Raw genomic sequence first — 17,500 nt, forward strand, 5'->3', positions numbered from 1 at the left:
GTTTATATAGTCTGATTGATATAATTTAGTGAGAAGTAATCACCAAAATGACCATCTTAAAACAATAGCGAAGAGCTGAATGACGTCAATTTTGTTCCTTCTATGTAATTTTCTAAATAAATTTCCGCTTGTTAGTATTTTTTTGAAAAGACACCCCTAAGAATTTTTTTATTTCAATTCGAGCTCACATTTTGTTAATAGATCCCATAGAAATAAGCTACATCCATTTGAGGATGTTGAGGCCATGTTTAAGTTCGATGGTGGTAATTTTATTTTACATATAAATGTAGAAAGACTGAACAAACACTGCTTCTCTTTTGGAGGGAACACAACAAACTGAAGTGATCACTGGTAGCCTCCTTTTATTATTCTTACAAACGAGGAGAGCTCACAGAGCGTAAGGTTAACTCATTAAATTGATGAACGAATTATAAGGTCATTAAGTATAAGTCAACGGGTAACATAACAGAAACATTCATTTCGCTCATATTTTAACTGTCTTATAAATTGTGAACAATTATAAATAGGTTATTTTATTTTTCAGAAGAAAAAGAACAATATTTTCCTCACTTCAATGATAAATTTATGGCGCGTCCGGAGCTTTCAAGAATATCTGGCAAATCGCTTTTTAAATACACATTTTGGGGTACACCTTGGCTACACTAATAGAAGCTTATCTATAAAGGGAAATCTGACTAAAATTGATTATTAAGATATATATTCAAGTTAGCCAGAAAACTATTAATTTTGTGTATCGATTGATTTTGACGCTGGTTAAAAAGTTTTAAAACTAAAACTTCAAGAAGACAGTCACATTTCTACACACACACACACACACACACACACACACAAACACACAAACACAAACACATTCACATACACACACAATGTCTTCCTCACACACAAACACCCCCCCCCCCCCTCCCCCATTTCTCTCTTTTTTACGCACATTTATAAATACACGCGCGCGCACAAAAACACTAACACGCGTATAATATACTCGCACACACACATACACATACACACACACACACACACACACAAATTCACATAAACACACGAACGATCTGTGATTTGTAAAGATAATGAATGTAGTACATTAAATAACGGTAATGATAATGTTGCAGGTTTGAGTTCTCGTCGTATTTTTTCATTTACAACCGAAGCCGTGAGATATCCAGTGAGCATAGGTGTATAAATAGTTATAAATATATGCCAGCTGCATAACATTTTTTTTTCAATTTTTTATTTTGACCTGAAACTTTTTATTTCTATATATATAGATTAATTATGATAACTTCCAACTTGAAAGAAAAAAAGTCTCAGCCCTGACATTTCAAACTTCTTTGAGATATCAAGTTTAAGCATTTATGAAATCTTCCGAGTCATATTAATTGTTGACAAATGAAGTAAAATTTACTAATCATTAATTTTTTTAAAAGAAGTGTTTTGTCGCGGTGAATGTGAGGGACTGTTCGCTTCATTGTCTGCTATTGATCGCTCGTCGCGTCGTCTGAGCGTCAACGGACAGATCACACTACAACTACACATCATAGTGGGCTGGATGTCACCTTACATATCACACTCCATACAAGTTATTCTTGAGTTCACCAAAATTTGTGAAACTAATTTGTAACATGGACATCGTATAAAGTACGATAAGATTTAAAACGTCAATATTTCTCTTTTGATTTTGGATTTATTGAATAAACACGGGAGTTTTCATCAAGTTAGTAAAGTTAATAGCGACTGCTGTGATGATTATGAGTAACACGTTATTTCGCTGTGTTGTTTTCATTTATGAATTGAAATGTTGTATGATAGTATCATGTGCTGTGTATAGATAGAACGAAGTTGACGTCACTCAGGTCTTTGTAATTGTTTTTTGGTAGTCATTTTTCAGGCTATAAACTTTCAAACCCACAGTTTTGTGTGTTGGTCCGTTAATTCCTGCAGGCGAATGGTGTGAGCTTAGTAGTACTACTACTACTACTACTACTACTACTACTACTACTACTACTACTACTACTACTACTACTACTACTACTACTACTACTACTACTACTACTACTACTACTACTACTACTAAAAGTACAGCTATTTCTTCCGCTGCTCCTGTTGCTACTGCCACTTATGATTATACTCTAATACTATGGTCAGATTTTTTTATTAATGGCGCAGGTTTTCTGGTTTTTCTCAGTTGTCCCTCTATCAAAAGTTGTAAAAATTTGTGTCAACTTTTGAATCAATTTGTCTTAACTGACTATAGATTTTGGACCGTGTTGATGCCATATCAATTTTTTTTTTCTTCTTTAAGACTATTAAAAACTGCTTTAAAACTGCTGTCATAAAATTCGAGATTTTACATTGTTAAAAATGCAAATGATTTACGCACCACATTGATAGTATGAAATGAATTCATCATTTTTCCCAAAAAAAAAAAAATCTCGTGTTGACACATAGTTCCGGCTAGTGATTATGAGTTCTCGTCATACTTGTTTCCGAATAAAAACAATTCGCTTTAACTGCTATAAAATTACAACTTATGTAATTTTCCTTAAATTTTGAAGTTATGATTTATTGCTTATTATCTACATCCTGTCGCAATTACCGATATGAAATCTCTAGTTTTAAATCATTTGAAATACTGATTATAATATGCTCAATATTGTCATATTATTAACAATGATTGCTGTTTATATAACAAATTGTATCTGTGCACGAAAGTTTCACAGAGCATTTAAACGCTGTTAAAACCTATTATACGCTTTTAAACTATACGATACGATACGACACTCTTGTAGAGCTGCGGAAAGAGGTCTTATTGTGTCTATCGATAAGCCATTAAAGAGGACGGCTATGGAATTGGAATTTCACAATCAACTCCGAGAAGATGATTATTGAAATACGACGTGGAGATCACCAATGTGGAACGACGTGATAGGAAAAGGATCCAAGACAACTTTGATATGGATATCATCCAAAGATGTATGGAACTGCGTGAACGTTAACGTACATACGACAAAGGATGGATGTCTGATAATTTGGGTAGAAAAAGACTCATGAGTTCTTGATCATCGATATTCTTGCAGGTGGTGAAGATACTAGGTATTTAGAAGAATGCCATACCATTTTTTTTCCTTTTCTGCATCATCTGGAAGATAGAGACTATCATTCTGGGATCAATGGAGAGGTGTTTGAAGACTAGCTAAAGAACCGTTGCTGCCTTTTCTCGAGCACCCAGTCGTATTGCTTTGGACAACGCTATAATTCGGTGGCCCATGATCACCTTAATGCTCCATTTCGGCAACTATAAAAACTGATATGATTTCATGTCTCCAATCAGACAGCGCTACATATTCTGACTATGTATCAAAGGCCCAACTATACTCATAATGAAAAGAAACAAACCAGAAACAGTTTTCAAAGCAGACTGTCTAATCAATGAGTTTTGACACGAGGTTGCGCGACTTCCCCCATATCACTGTGAGCGCAATCCAATCGAGCTCATTAGGACCCAAGTAAATGGAGAGATGAGAGGTGAAACACCAAATTTACTATCAACGACGAGACAATAAATGATATGATAAGGGAAGACTGGGAAAAGGCATGCTTCAACCTTAGCAAACTGGAGGAAAATTACATATCATTGGATAGAGTGATGCCACTAAATCTTTCCATTTCTCCTTTTCATCATCCTCGTCATTAGAATCTGATGATTGATGTGTCCAGTATGTCTTTTTTGTTGTTGGTGGTGTTGTTGTAGTTGTTGTATTGCTGAACACATGTACATATTTGTGGAAACACTGTATCATAAATTAATGAATTTCTACTTTTCACCAGCTTACATTAAATTTATATAATCCTCATTGGCATAAACACAAGCTATTTCTATAAATTTCGCAATCAGAATAATGTTGAAAGTGCGTAATGTTCACTTTCATTTGTATTCATCAGTAATGTATATTGATAATTATAAAATGTAGATGTCTGATAGTTCAGGATTGCCATTCGTTCCTTCATAATCAGATACTGAATGTATATTTTTGTTTAAGTTTAAGTTTCAATTAACCGAACTTTTCATTTTAACGAATTTCCTCAAAATGGATAAGCGGAAAAAATCATAATTTTCATACTGTATATCATTATCTTTGAGTTACGATCCTTACCGGTTATCGATTTTGATATAGAGCTGTTATAAGCGAAATCCTTTCCTATTGTTTTACAATTAATGAAAAAATATTTTTTGATTAAGACAAGATGATTCAGATCTTCATGCAAACTTTTGAAGCTGTGCATTGAGGGACAGCTGAGAAAAAGAAGAAAAACACGCGCCACTTATTAAAAATCTGACTATAATACCCACATTCCTTACATTTTGTATTTATTTCCAATTCCATGGTATTTATTTTCTAACAGTAGTCTACACTTTATTTTATTTCAATTTCTATACTGCACTATACAATTCCTCCCCGCCTACCATTGTATGACTTAATTAATTGCGCACCTTTAATATCTGTTCTATTTTAATTCGTGCTTCCTTACAAAGGAGCATACTATTTCCTGCCCCATCATTTTTTAAAAATTCACCTTAACAACGCCACATTATCTCATTAGTCTGTAGTGTTTTATTCATCCTGTTTTGTTGATAAAGGGGAAACATGCAACGTCCACGTTATCTGTTTCGTTTATTAAATTGAAGCTTACATTCAATTTCACATTGTTATTTATTTCTTCGTGCTTCGAGCAGTAACCTTTACATTACACAATATTTCATTATGAGCTCATTGTTGTATTGAAGATTTCAAGTAATGACGCAAACTATTGTCCACTACAATGTTAAACTAGGCCCAAAATTGCGTTCGGGTGTCAGACCTGGTACACGTCGACTACTACTCTTAGAAGAGCTTATGGGGCATGACGATGGTACAGATTCACTGAGCCAGTCAGACGTCCATTTGTTTATTTAAAGATCCATAAAGCCGGTGCATGAATTGGAAACGATAAAATTATATTTTAACGGCGTAAATTTGTATCATTTGATATTGAATGAATTATCAATATTGATAGGAATGAATCGATACTGTTATACATACAGCTATGCTTCCGCTTCGATGCTCTCGAATTATCTTACAATTTCTCAAAACACATTTAATATAGTAACATCAATAGGACAATAATAGTCCACTTTAACTTCCAAAATTAAACAAACATCAAACGACACTGATCACTCTCTGTATGTGTATAATATATATATATATATATATATATATATATATATATATAATATATATATATATAATATATATATATATATATATATATATATATATATATATATTTAATATTAAACTTGAAACTTAAACTTGAGCTTTTATATAGCGCAATAGCCACTAAACGTGCTCAAAGCGCTCTACAAGGGGTCCCTGGCCAACAGCAACACGTAACATTTAGAACGGGACATGACGCCTGTTAGGCGATATTACAAATTTTTGTTTGGACAAAGACAACGCTGTTAACGGCCTGGTACTCGTTTTACACCTGAGTATGGTGAGAGAATGTGAGTAAAGAGCCTTCTCCAAGGACTCAACTATGCGCCGAACGCGAAGCTCGAACCCACGACCTTCCGATCAGAAAGCGAGTATCATACCACTAGACCACATAGCCGCACATGTGTGTGTATGTGCGCGCGCGCGTGTGTGGGTGTGTGTCGACTGCCTCTCTTTATCTCTTTCTGTCTCCCCAACCCCCTCTCCTCTCCGACTCTCTCGTCTTATGACTCTTAAAAATAATACACATCCACTACCTTTCTGACTTAGTGTTGCATAGGCATTGACAAACGACCTGAATGTCTTGTCCTTCACATTCAAGATAAAAAGACGAGCTACTTGCTATCTGATAGTTGCAGAGCTCTTATCCTATCAGCGCGGACAGCAGAAGGTAGAGCAAACAACAAGTTTTTAACTATCACGAATATTCTACAACTGATTACATTCCGGCAAAGTGTCTTACACAGAATTACTATGGATTTTGCTGTTACACTTCCTTTTAACCAGTTAACTTCCGTGTTCTGGAAAGACACATTAAAAAATTTGGCCAGAAAACTCGTCCTTCTAATATCGATCGATTTAAATGACCCTCATCTTGGCTAAATCTCACAAACCTGGGACCTCGCAGGATATTCTTCCATAGTACGACACCGGTTAAGGTTAAAACATATTGTTTTCATTTTGGCCAGAAAACTTATTCCTCTAAAATAGATCAACTTCAAGGAAATCTATTCCACCATCTCAAAGAAGTCTCCGGTAGAAGAATTTTCACAATTTTGTGGTCAATTCAATGGATTGGTATTTGAAGTAGCAGTTCCCTGGCCGAAATGTTAAAAAGTATTGTTCATATTGTTTTCTTTAGATTTTGTCCAAGTGACAAGTTAATTGTGATTGATGAATGATTCTTGACGTGAGTTTTAAGTTTTATTGTACGATAAATATAAGACGTCTTCTCTTGGTGTGTATATTCTTTAATTATTATCTTAGAAATATTCAATTCACTACCTCAAAACGACATTGTGTTTTGCTTTAGATGCTAAAAGTTTAAGATTCAGAAATGTTAAGTTGATATTGCATCGAGTTGAATATATAAAGGGGAAACTACTAAATGTCACTAAATTTCTGGTTATTTTAAGCTAAAATTTGCTTTTCGGCACCGATTCACCCCGACATAATACCAGATTGGGGCGGTGGATAGTATGTAACCTAAAGCATCCAGTTGTGTTATGATGAGGTAACCAGATTAAGAGAAAAAAGTTCTTAAGTAAGTTTGATTTAGAATGGAATTAATATGACTCTATTGAAAGTGCAATAATATGCATTATGAAACATTTAAGCGCATTGAGCATGGTGAATTCATGGAATTGTATTTTATAATTGGTCACATAAAAAAAAAAGAATTCTGCTAAGTATGATCATTTTGATTTGGGTTTGATTATTGTTGTCATGCGATAGTATTGAGTCGAGGAATAACATTATATATTATATAAAGTTACCTGTGAATTTGTTGATTGTGCTGTATTAGTCTTATCGTATAAGCATTTTTTTTCATCGGCTGGAAAAAGGTTGATGCCATTCCGCTCTTTTTTGTGTATTTTGTCTGGAGGCGTGATAATGTGTTTTGTTGATTCAATCGGTTTTGCCTTGTTACCTCAACATGTACGAATTGCCTTTACTTAGAATATAATCAATTATATCATTTGTCATAATCGAGGATAGGAGCACGGATTCATTAATATTACTGAACGCCAAAAGAAAAAAAAACACATAGAAATGAAATAAAGACATATTGCCAGCTTTCAACTAGTCATTACTAGTTCGATTATTCCGACACAAAGGCAATTAGGTGTACGCGCTCTCTTCAGTTTTTTTTTCTTCTAATTTATAGAAGGGGGGGGGGGGGGTTGTCTTTGCTACATTAAGTGAGGACAAATGGTTATGGAAAGCAAACAAGTCAATTTGGATAGATTACATGGTATGTTCGTTTTCAATATTATTTTCACAATTTCTGATATTTTCAAGTTTCCAATATCCTCGTGTTTTCACTGTCCTCGTGATTTCAGTGTCCTTATGTTTTCTAATGTCCACGTGTATTGCTAGTCCGCATATTACTGATATTACTACTGATATTTGATCCCACATTATATTGTACCACAAAATCATCTATCTATCTTTGTAAGATCTGATGGGAGCACCGTGGCTCGGGTGATAATGTCATTTCTCATATCTGTATTTGTGTTCCTTCTTTCAATGCAGCTATGCTTAACACATCAGACATTGGAGAATTCACACTAATTGCGTATCTTATCCCTGGCGATATATTGAGCCCGAGAGAGAGAGAGAGAGAGAGAGAGAGAGAGAGAGAGAGAGAGAGAGAGAGAGAGAGAGAGAGAGAGAGAGAGAGAGAGGGGGGGGGGGCGCGCGAAAATAACATATTATGATTAATGCATTGACAAAGGACGGCTCCAACATTTGAATGGAGGAAGCTTTCTAATCCAATTGAAATGCAGGCCTATTGTCTTATCTATCAGGCCATCTTATCATGTTAGTGCCACCGCCAGCACCAGCTGGTTTTTTCATGAAACTGTCCCATTCTCAAGGAACTGCTTATTTCAAGTGGTTTTACTTTACAATTTATTGTTTTGAAATTATTATTTATTTTTATCACAGGGATAGTAACGACACTTGATTGTCAAGAATCGTCAGTGGATGTAATTACCTTTCTGACTTCGTCTACTCCTAGACTTGTGATACATACATTCATTTGTCCTCCAACCTCACTTAATGACGGTGACGAACTTCTTTCCACATCAAATTAAAAAGATAAAATAATTTGTGAAAAATAATGAACAAAATGTAATAAAACAGCTCCGTAAAAGAACAAAATACCAAACACAATACTTTTCGAGTTTAAAACCCTTCTTCAGTCAATCACCAACCCCCCCCCCCCCCCCCCCCAAAAAAAAAAAAAACAAAAAAAACAAACAAAAAAACAATGAAAAATACCCGTTATAAACATTAATCCATTTCAAAATCCAGAGGGCAGAAACTTATTCGATATGTGTCAAATACTTTCTGCCATCTCTCCTAGGCCCAGTGTCCCCCAAAACAGAATAGAACGGACTTAAAGTCGGCAAAAATTAGGACACCTTCATTTTCCTATACTTGACCACTAAACGCGAAACGTGTCCACTGGTACCTATCTGGAACGATACGTCTTTAGCCCATTTCCGGCTAGACGCTGGGAATAGTTCATGCACTATTTTGATCGAATCTTTTGATCAGTCATTCCTTCGTTTGTGATTTATAAAAACAACAACACTTTTTTTGTGTTCTCAAATCTAACAGATAATATCAGAATCGATTTCAGCACCACAAACAAAATAAGTCAAACCTACTCGTACTTTAAATGTACTTTTACCTTATTTCAATTTATTTGGTTTTTTTTTTTTTTTTTTTTTTTTTTGGATGAATTCAAGAATGACCTTGTGGCAGAGTTTTCTTATGGAATATCTCACCAACCCCTTTAGTGAACATTGTTATCATAACACTCGTTCATTCATCTTGTTTGTTTTGCGACTGACTACCACTACTACTACCACTACTACTACTACAACTACTACTACTACTACTACTACTACTACTACTACTACTACTACTACTACTACTACTACTACTCTACTACTACTACTACTGCTACTACTACTACTACTACTACTACTACTACTACTACTACTACTACTACTACTAAAACTACTACTATTACTAAAACTACTACAACTACTACTGCATACTACTTCTACTAATATTACTTTTACCACCACCACCACCTCCACCACCCCTTTTACCACTACTACCTATTTTACCACTTTAGTTGGCCAATAAACGAGTCGTGTCGTTTCTGTCTCGTGGGGACTGGTAAAGGAAATGACCTGACCAAATGTTGCCTACTGTACACAACCCCCCCCCCCCAAAAAAAAAAAAACAAACAAAAAAAACAACAAAACAAACAACACATAAACTGGTCGATTATTGGTTGTTTCTGTGGCGGTGGACACGCACGGCCTTAGACCTATCGACGGCCTATGATACAGGCTGGTGCGAAGGGCTATGCTGAAACTTGCAAATATCATAAGGTTCCAAATCACTTTGAAGTTGTACTCTTTTCCCCAAGGGCAGCCGCAGCATCTTATGGTTTTCACACTACTATTTTATGACGATCGACCCAATCAGCAAAGTCCGGTCCGCATTCGTGCACCGTTGCAAACCCGCCGGGTAGCATCGTCACAACACACCGTTCGACCAGATGCTCTGCTGTCTCAGGTTCTTGCCCACAGCGGGTACATGTTGGACAGGTAGAAAGACCCCACCGATGAAGCGCACTGGCTGTGAGGCAGCTCCTCGACCGAAGCCGATTCGCACTCGCCCAGTATCTCCTCTCACTGGTATCAAAGTCTGGCAACTTCTCACCAAGCTTAGAGGAGGTTACATCCCCACCCCCACGAGGGATTGAATTCGTCCAAACCGACTTCCATCTCGTATGTGCAGCTCTGTTCGTAGTCAAGGATTTTGCGTACAAGGGTTGCCGGGACTTATTTCGGCTTGAAACGGGGGTGCCGTCCATTATGCGCTTCAGAGGAGTATCCCCATTCCCTCTCTCTTTGATCTTACTCAGCCAGTTGTCCGTAATCGTCTCCCTCCGGACATCGGGGGACTGGATCGCTGCCATTATCAGGCCCCATTCTCTAGGAGTTGTTGCTAGCGTTCCTGACACTATGTGCATCGACTTGAGAAGTTTTACATCCACCTTCTCAACGTTTCTGCTTCTACCCCACACTGGAGCGCAATACTCCGCTGTGGAATAGGGCCAGGGCGGACGCTCTCAGGAGCGCTTGGCTAGCGTCCCAAGTCTATCCCGCCAGCTTCCTCAGAAGACTGTTCCACTTCTCTATCTTTTGGGCAACCCCTTCGAGATGCACCCGATAGGTAAGGCTTCGATCCAATGTCACCCCTAAATATTTTGGATGCGGCTCATGTGGGAGTGGCTGGTCCCCGACTAGGACATTCAGTTTGCGGGTGTCCCAAGCACTGCATAGGTGGAATGCAGTGGCCACGGTTTTTGAAGTGTTCATCTTCAGGTACCACTTGTCGAAGTCGGATTTGAGTCTGGTGACGTCCTCGCTGAGTACGCTCTCGAGACGGGTCCACACTTTACTCTGAGTAACGAGTGCCCAGTCATCCGCATATCCCAGCCTCAGGGAGGAAGTGTTCGGCATATCGCTAATGTAAACGTTAAACAACATTGGCGCAAGTACCGACCCCTGAGGGACCCCATTCTTCACTTTCCTTACTTTGCTTGTGGCATCTCCCAGCGCGACGTGGAATTGCATTTCCCCTAAGATCGAAGAGAACAACTTCAAGGTCTTTTTGCACCTTATGATTTTTGCTAGTTTGAGCCTCAACCCTTTGCACCAGACCGTATCGTACGCCGCTGATAGTTCTATAAAGACAGCACCTGTTTGCTGTTTTCCCTCGAACCCATGCTCAATATGCTCTGTAAGGGCAATGACCTGCTCCATGGTGCACCTCCCTTCCCTGAATCCCAACTGCTCGGGTGGCAGGGCAGTATCTAGGACCGGCCCCCATCAGTTTAATAGAACACGCTCCAACAATTTGTAAAGACAGCTCAGCAGAGATATGGGTCTGTAACTGTCGGCCTCCTTCGCCGGTTTCCCGGGCTTCAGGATGGCAACTACCTTCGCATGCTTCCACACTTGTGTCCTTTTGCAAGGACGTCAGACATTGTCTCTGCCAGCCAGGCCCGTGCCTTGGGGCCCAGATGCGTCACCATATCGGGATATACACCATCTATCCCTGCTGCTTTGCCGTTCTTTACATCGCTAATGGCTGCACCCACTTCTCGGGGACTGAACGGGGCCATCCAGTCTGGCTCCTCTGCAGGTAACAAGTCCAAAATCGTACGGTACGCCTTGCGGACACCGCGCTCAAAAGCCTGATTAAGGACCTGTTCTTGGCAATTGTGTCTGCCTCACACTTCGGTGCAGCCTTCGCGTAATTCAGGTCCGGGTCCAATTTCTTTATCAGACGCCAAACGTGGCGGCTGGAGTGTGTAAAGTCGCTCTTAACCAATAGCCTGCTAAATCTGGTTATATTCTGGGACTTGGGAGGAATGGCAGGGCAAACCTGCTCGATATAGGATCTGAATTCCTCCCAATCAGCCTTCCTGAAGTTCCATCTGCAAAGTGGAAGAGACTGCACCCTCGGCATTGTCACCCCCGCTGTGACAAGAACCGACCTGTGCTGGCTATGCGGAGAGTCCCTGAGGACTGTTCGCTTCACCTGCAGCGGTTCACCGTTCGCACCTTTCGTAACGAGGGTGAGGTCTGGAGTATACTCCTTCTTATTGCGGGTACCCCTGAAGGTACCCTTGGCCGTAGGATCGTACACTAGGTGTAGATCATTACAGTCCATCCATAAGCGGAGTTGTCTTCATGCCTCATTGCAGTCTGGGTAGCCCCATTCGTGATGATGGCTATTAAAGTCTCCCAGACAGATGGAAGGATGGCTGACCACCGGTACCGGTGGTGTAGTCCTAGTCGCTCTAGGTGGTTTGTACTGGGTGGGGATCCTGACCTCCCATAGTGGGCAGGGGGGTACACACTGTCTTCTATCCCCTTATATCTGTTTTCCAACATGCTATCTGTCTTTGTCTTGGAATGAGATTACTTGGTTTTGTCCTGGCCCTGGCGGAGTCCTAGCTGGAGGGAAACAGTCAAATGCATAGTTATTGTTTTGGAGATGATATTTTTTTCCTTGTAAATCATCTCTCTGTTATGTATTATTATTTTTATTTGAATGTATAATGTAAGCATTTGAGTGTGTTCCTCTTTGTTGGATTTTGTGCTTGTGTGTGGATGAGACTTGTAGGTGATTTCAAACTAAGTACATTGGTGGTATGCTCTTGGAATCTACATCTGATCCCTATTTGTTCTCAGTTCCCCTTTGTCTTACTTTTTCTTGGGTGCTCTAATTGTAATTCTAGAACTTTTTACTATCCCATTTTCTTCCTTTTTACTGGCGCTGATATAACCTAAATGTGTTGCAAGCGCCGTAAAACCCTTAAAACAAAAAAAACAAACCTAGGTGGTTTGTATATATTATGTAAACACAGTCCACCTACTTCCACGGAAATTCGGTTCACCCCATTGCTGTCCGTTACGCTCTCTATGATCCTTACCTTCGATGGCTCTTTAGCGTAAACGCTAACCCCTCCTTTGAGCCTCGAAGTGTCCTCGCGTTGGACCACCGTATAGCCTGGGATCTGGAATCGGGAAGATTGCGTGCCTGAGTAAAGGTGGGTCCTGTAACAGGAGGATGTCTACGCTATGGTCGGCCAGTGGCTTTAAAAGCTCATTTTTTTGCCATAATCTGGCTCTCGATGTTCAAGGACAATATGTGCGTCAGGTCGCTATCCCCGACATCGCATTTTCTGTTCGGCAGGCCGCGAAACGAAGGTGTGGAGGGACCCTTGCTTTTTTTTTTTAACGTCCCAACGACCCTGGCGACACGAACGCGGTATTATTTGGCTAGGCGGCAGACCGCTTCGCCATTGACTGTGCTGTATTGGAACCATCATATCGAAGTAGTGTGGCCGCCCGGGATAGCGGCTGCTATTCGGGCACCGGGTTGGATCAAATTAGTCACATACCGGAGCGAGCAGCTCATGTGGCTCGTTGGCTCGATACCCGGGATGGTCTCGTGACGGTCAACCGGGATTTACACCTTTGCCCTCCCGTGTGGCTCAAGCCCCCTCACCAGCTGCAAGGTAAAGATCCACGAGGGGGTTCCCCAAGGGGAAAGACAATTTCACGTAGCACTAGGAGACACCCGAGCAAATTTAGGAAACTGATGAATGGAGTCCCTTAGGAATCTGTTCTTGCACCAATGCTGTTTAGTAGCGACATGCCGAACACTTCCTCCCCGAGGCTGGCATATGCGGAATGTATATGTTGAATTATAACTCTGTCTCAATTATTGCCAGTTATCTATGCGATATACTTTTTTTTCGACCGAAAGTAGATTAAAACTAGCAGGGTTCTCTTTTCATTTATAAAGAAGGCAATGCAGGATTTAAGCGAGAAATAAGAGTCTTCATTCTTTTCATTCTGTAATTTTCTAATAGTTTTTTTTTAAACATAAGGCCGTGGGTGGGGATCCTGACCTCCCATAGTGGGCAGGGAGGTACATGCTGTGTCTTCTATCCCCCCATATCCGAATTCCAATTGTTTCCTGTCGTTGTCTTGGAATGAGATTACTTAGTTTTGTCCTGACCCTGGCCGGAGTTGGGAGGGGAACAGTCGAATGTATAGTTATAGTTTTGGGAGATGGTTTTTTCCCCTTGTAAATCATCTCTCTGTTATGCATTATATTAGGTCAGTTTACATATTATATTGTATGATTTGTAAACCTTTGAGTGTATTCCTCTTAGTTGGGACCCTTTTTTGTGTCTGGATTGGACTTTTAGGTGATCTCAAACTAAGTACTCTGACGGTGTGCTCTTGGAATCTACATCTGTTCCCTGTTTGAACCAATTCCCCTTTGTCTCACCTTTTCTTTTGTGCTTTAATTGTAATTCTAGAACTTTTTACTATCCCATTTTCTTCTTTTTTACTGGCACTGATATGTCCTAAATGTGTTGCAAGCGCCGTAAAACCCTTAAAAACAAAACAAAACAAACATAAATATAAAGCCAATGTCGAAATCAACAGGACATTCGTAATCGACGTAATCACGTTATGAAGCAAAAACCTTTTTAAATCAGTGGTTCTCAACCTCAGGGCCCCGACCGGTGACCGTCCGCGTAAAAAAAAAAAAAATTCGCCGGTCCGTGGAAAAAAATCTCTGCCATCAAAGATCTATGCCAAGATTAGTGCCGTGAAAGTGTCTGACGTCTTGATTAAGGATCAACTATTTCCCCTGTCAAGTCCACCAAATATCTCGGCCTGAACATAAGCAATCTATAATTCTGGAACGAGAATATCGACAAAATTGCAATGAAGGCATATGGCATCACCGGGCTTCTGCGAAGAAATATAAAAAGTTGTCCAAGAAACATTAAGGCCAAATGCTACACGACTCTGGTCTCATGGTCTAAATGAGTGCATATGAGCTAACTCGACTACATGCATAAAATAAAGATGTGAAGAATAACCCCCCCCCCCCCCCCCCCCCGAATTTACTAGTTACTTTTTAAAATAAAGAACAAATGCCGATTTGTTTCAGATGGTATGAATAGAAAGATTGAATTTAATTAAATGAGTCTTCTGATAAATGAATGGGGATCACAGTTACAAATGAGAATATAACGATATTACGTATCTTATGCGATCTTGGTGAGATGATGATAATGTTAGATATTGCGGGCGGACTCGTGGGGTTCCACTTCCAGTTTTAGAGAAGGTGCAGTTATTCCTCCGGCGGGTCCTGGCTTGATAAATTCTGGACAGTGATTGAACTGGCAAAGGTGACAAAGGAAGCTCCGACGTCTTGAGGGCGAAAATCACAACTAGTGAAGTGTTCCACAAAGCCCCGAGAGTAAGATATAAATCTCGAAAACATAGATAATATGAGGAGTGGAATAGTATGGCCGCCAGGGCATAGGTTATTGAGAGAAGTGAGTGAGGAAGATTAAATCGATCAGCTTTTATAATAATTAGCTACGTGACAGAAGGTAGAGCGAAAAGTATTCACTAATTTGAAATTAATTCAAAGAGAAGGCTATTAAAGGAAAGATGATATAATATTAGAAGGTAAAGTTTTTCTAAGGCTACCGAACTATAACTGGGGTGAGATGAACTCAGTTCTTACTAAAATAAAACTTTAATAAAAGTGACACATGGTAAGATTTGTTAAGCTTTTTGTTGGTTTACTTCTATGTCATTGTATTTCCTTTTTATTATTTATTTGCTTAATCGTTTTCTTAAATTCATTTGTCTATGGCAATACCCACTGTATAATTCCATTTTCATTGACCTTAATATAGAGGTGACAATCAATATCGCGTGACTTCTTGTGGCAGTGGCAAATTAAATAGTAAGGTTAAAGTTCAAATATAGAACGAAACGGAACAATATCTATACCGGATGCGGTGCTAATTAAATATTTTGCGTCGGAAAGTTATGAACTATACTAGAGAACAAACTAACCGAACCAGGCAACGTCATTACCACGCTCTGGGCCCTTTTTATGAGGGCGGACTAGAACTTAGACTCTGACTTGTAAAAAATATCTTTTTGTGTGAGCTTATCAAGCAAGTCCCAGGCTAAAATCACGTTTTGCTCAGTTTTTAGTCACTTGAAACGGTTGGACTTTACGTTATTCCCAGACCTGCTACTAGGATACATCAAAGCGTCGACAAGATAGCAGATGAGATTGAGAGAGCCTCGATTCGGAAGGAAAATACTTCTGTTACGAATGACAGAGGCAAAAAGTGTCATGTTGCTATTGCGAGTAGCTTTATAAAACGTCAAGAAAATTACAGATCGTCGAAAGTACACATTTTTAAAAGTAAAAACTTTAAAAAACCCGAATCTTATCAGGTTCATGAGTTGCGAGTGAACGAAGACCTCGAAGTCCAAGGGTTCGCGTCGAAGAACAAAAAAAAAAAAAAAACCCAAAAAAAAAACGATTAGAAAGTATCATGGAGATGGAGACAATAGTTGTTCTGTTGGTATTGTAACTGAGTGAAATATTGTGATTCATTAGAAATCAGAGCACACTTTCTGTTGTTTGTTTTTTTGTTTTTTTTGTTGTTGTTGTTTGTTTGTTTGTTTTGAGTCGTTGTTTTTTGTTTCTTTTTTTGTTCTTTTGTTTCTTGCTTTTTTGTTTTTAGTTCAATTTGTTCGAGTTTCAACGAAACCGTCATTGTCCTAGATATAGATTGTCAGTCTACAGTCAATTATCATGTGGCTATGAGTTAATGTAAGTTACATCTTGAAATGGAGCGAACTATCTATACAGGATTTGTTGCTAATTTCGTCTTTTGGAAATATTTTGCGTTGAAACCAGAGAGCTTGATGTTACGCACAAAATAACCGAATCAGTCGACGTCCTTACCAATCTCACTTCTTTTTTACTTCTAGGCAAACGCTTACCTAGTCAGGGACTAGAAAACGCACATAAGCAGGGTGTCCAGTGATATCGGATAAGTTGGAAAATGTTGGAAATTTGACCTTTGGTCGGAGAGGTCAGGAAAAGTCGGAAATTCACTGTCCAAATTCGGGTTCTTCCCCCCAACACTCTCAACTTGGTTGGATTTTTTTGTGAGAGATGATGAGCAGGAGTTGAATCAATACAGCATATTATTCATTCCTCTTCATTATTTGATTTGAATTATACCTCTCTAGCATAAATGATTTTCACACCTTTTAAAATTTAACTTAATTATATGATGCCTGTTTTTTTTTTATTATTGGGGATTTGCATAAAAATATGCTTGTTAGAATCGAATATACTTTTAGTGTTCTCAGATATTATTGATACTTTCACTATTCGTAACAAACATTGGGTTAATTACAAATAAAATTGAATCAACATGGTTGATTGGAAGATATTCAATTCAATCAAATTGAATCAACCTGGTTGATTGGAAGGTATTCAATCAGAAAAGTGAATGCTCATAAAGACGTTCGTCTTACTTTCCTCTGCAATATTATTGGCAATGAACTTGAAAGTCTTGGGTACGTAGTGTTTCTATGGACAGCACGTGCCTGGTGTGCAGATGCGTTATTTACGTTGACTTTGTGTCGGATTTTTTATTCTAAAGGTATGATTTTTCAGTCCGAGAATTTGCTGGACACCCTGCTTAGGAACCGATTTGTTAGTCACTTGCTCTGCTCAGGTTTAAGACTTGAAAGTCTTTTACTAGACTA

At 38.9% G+C, this 17,500-nt stretch overlaps 1 protein-coding gene across 33 annotated transcripts in view; it reads left to right on the plus strand.

The window, feature by feature from the left end:
• The window catches only part of LOC144977224 (solute carrier family 12 member 4-like), a 199,050-nt gene that overhangs the window by 82,296 nt on the left and 99,254 nt on the right, over positions 1 to 17,500 (plus strand). For 3 of the 33 annotated variants that reach the window (XM_078922214.1, XM_078922186.1, XM_078922197.1), the window contains exon 1: positions 1,535 to 1,729. The exons of 10 other annotated variants lie outside the window; for them this stretch is intronic. The gene's annotated coding sequence lies outside the window, so the exon portion shown is untranslated. Of the gene's footprint in view, positions 1 to 1,508; positions 1,730 to 5,801; positions 6,508 to 17,500 lie in introns of those variants that run through there. 20 more of the 33 variants (XM_078922183.1, XM_078922218.1, XM_078922198.1 and 17 more) reach the window with 17 other exon arrangements.

Source organism: Berghia stephanieae, chromosome 7 (genome assembly GCF_034508935.2).
Source record: "Berghia stephanieae isolate SIO BIC M18660-M18661 chromosome 7, UCSD_Bste_1.3, whole genome shotgun sequence".
Lineage (NCBI taxonomy): Eukaryota > Metazoa > Mollusca > Gastropoda > Nudibranchia > Aeolidiidae > Berghia > Berghia stephanieae.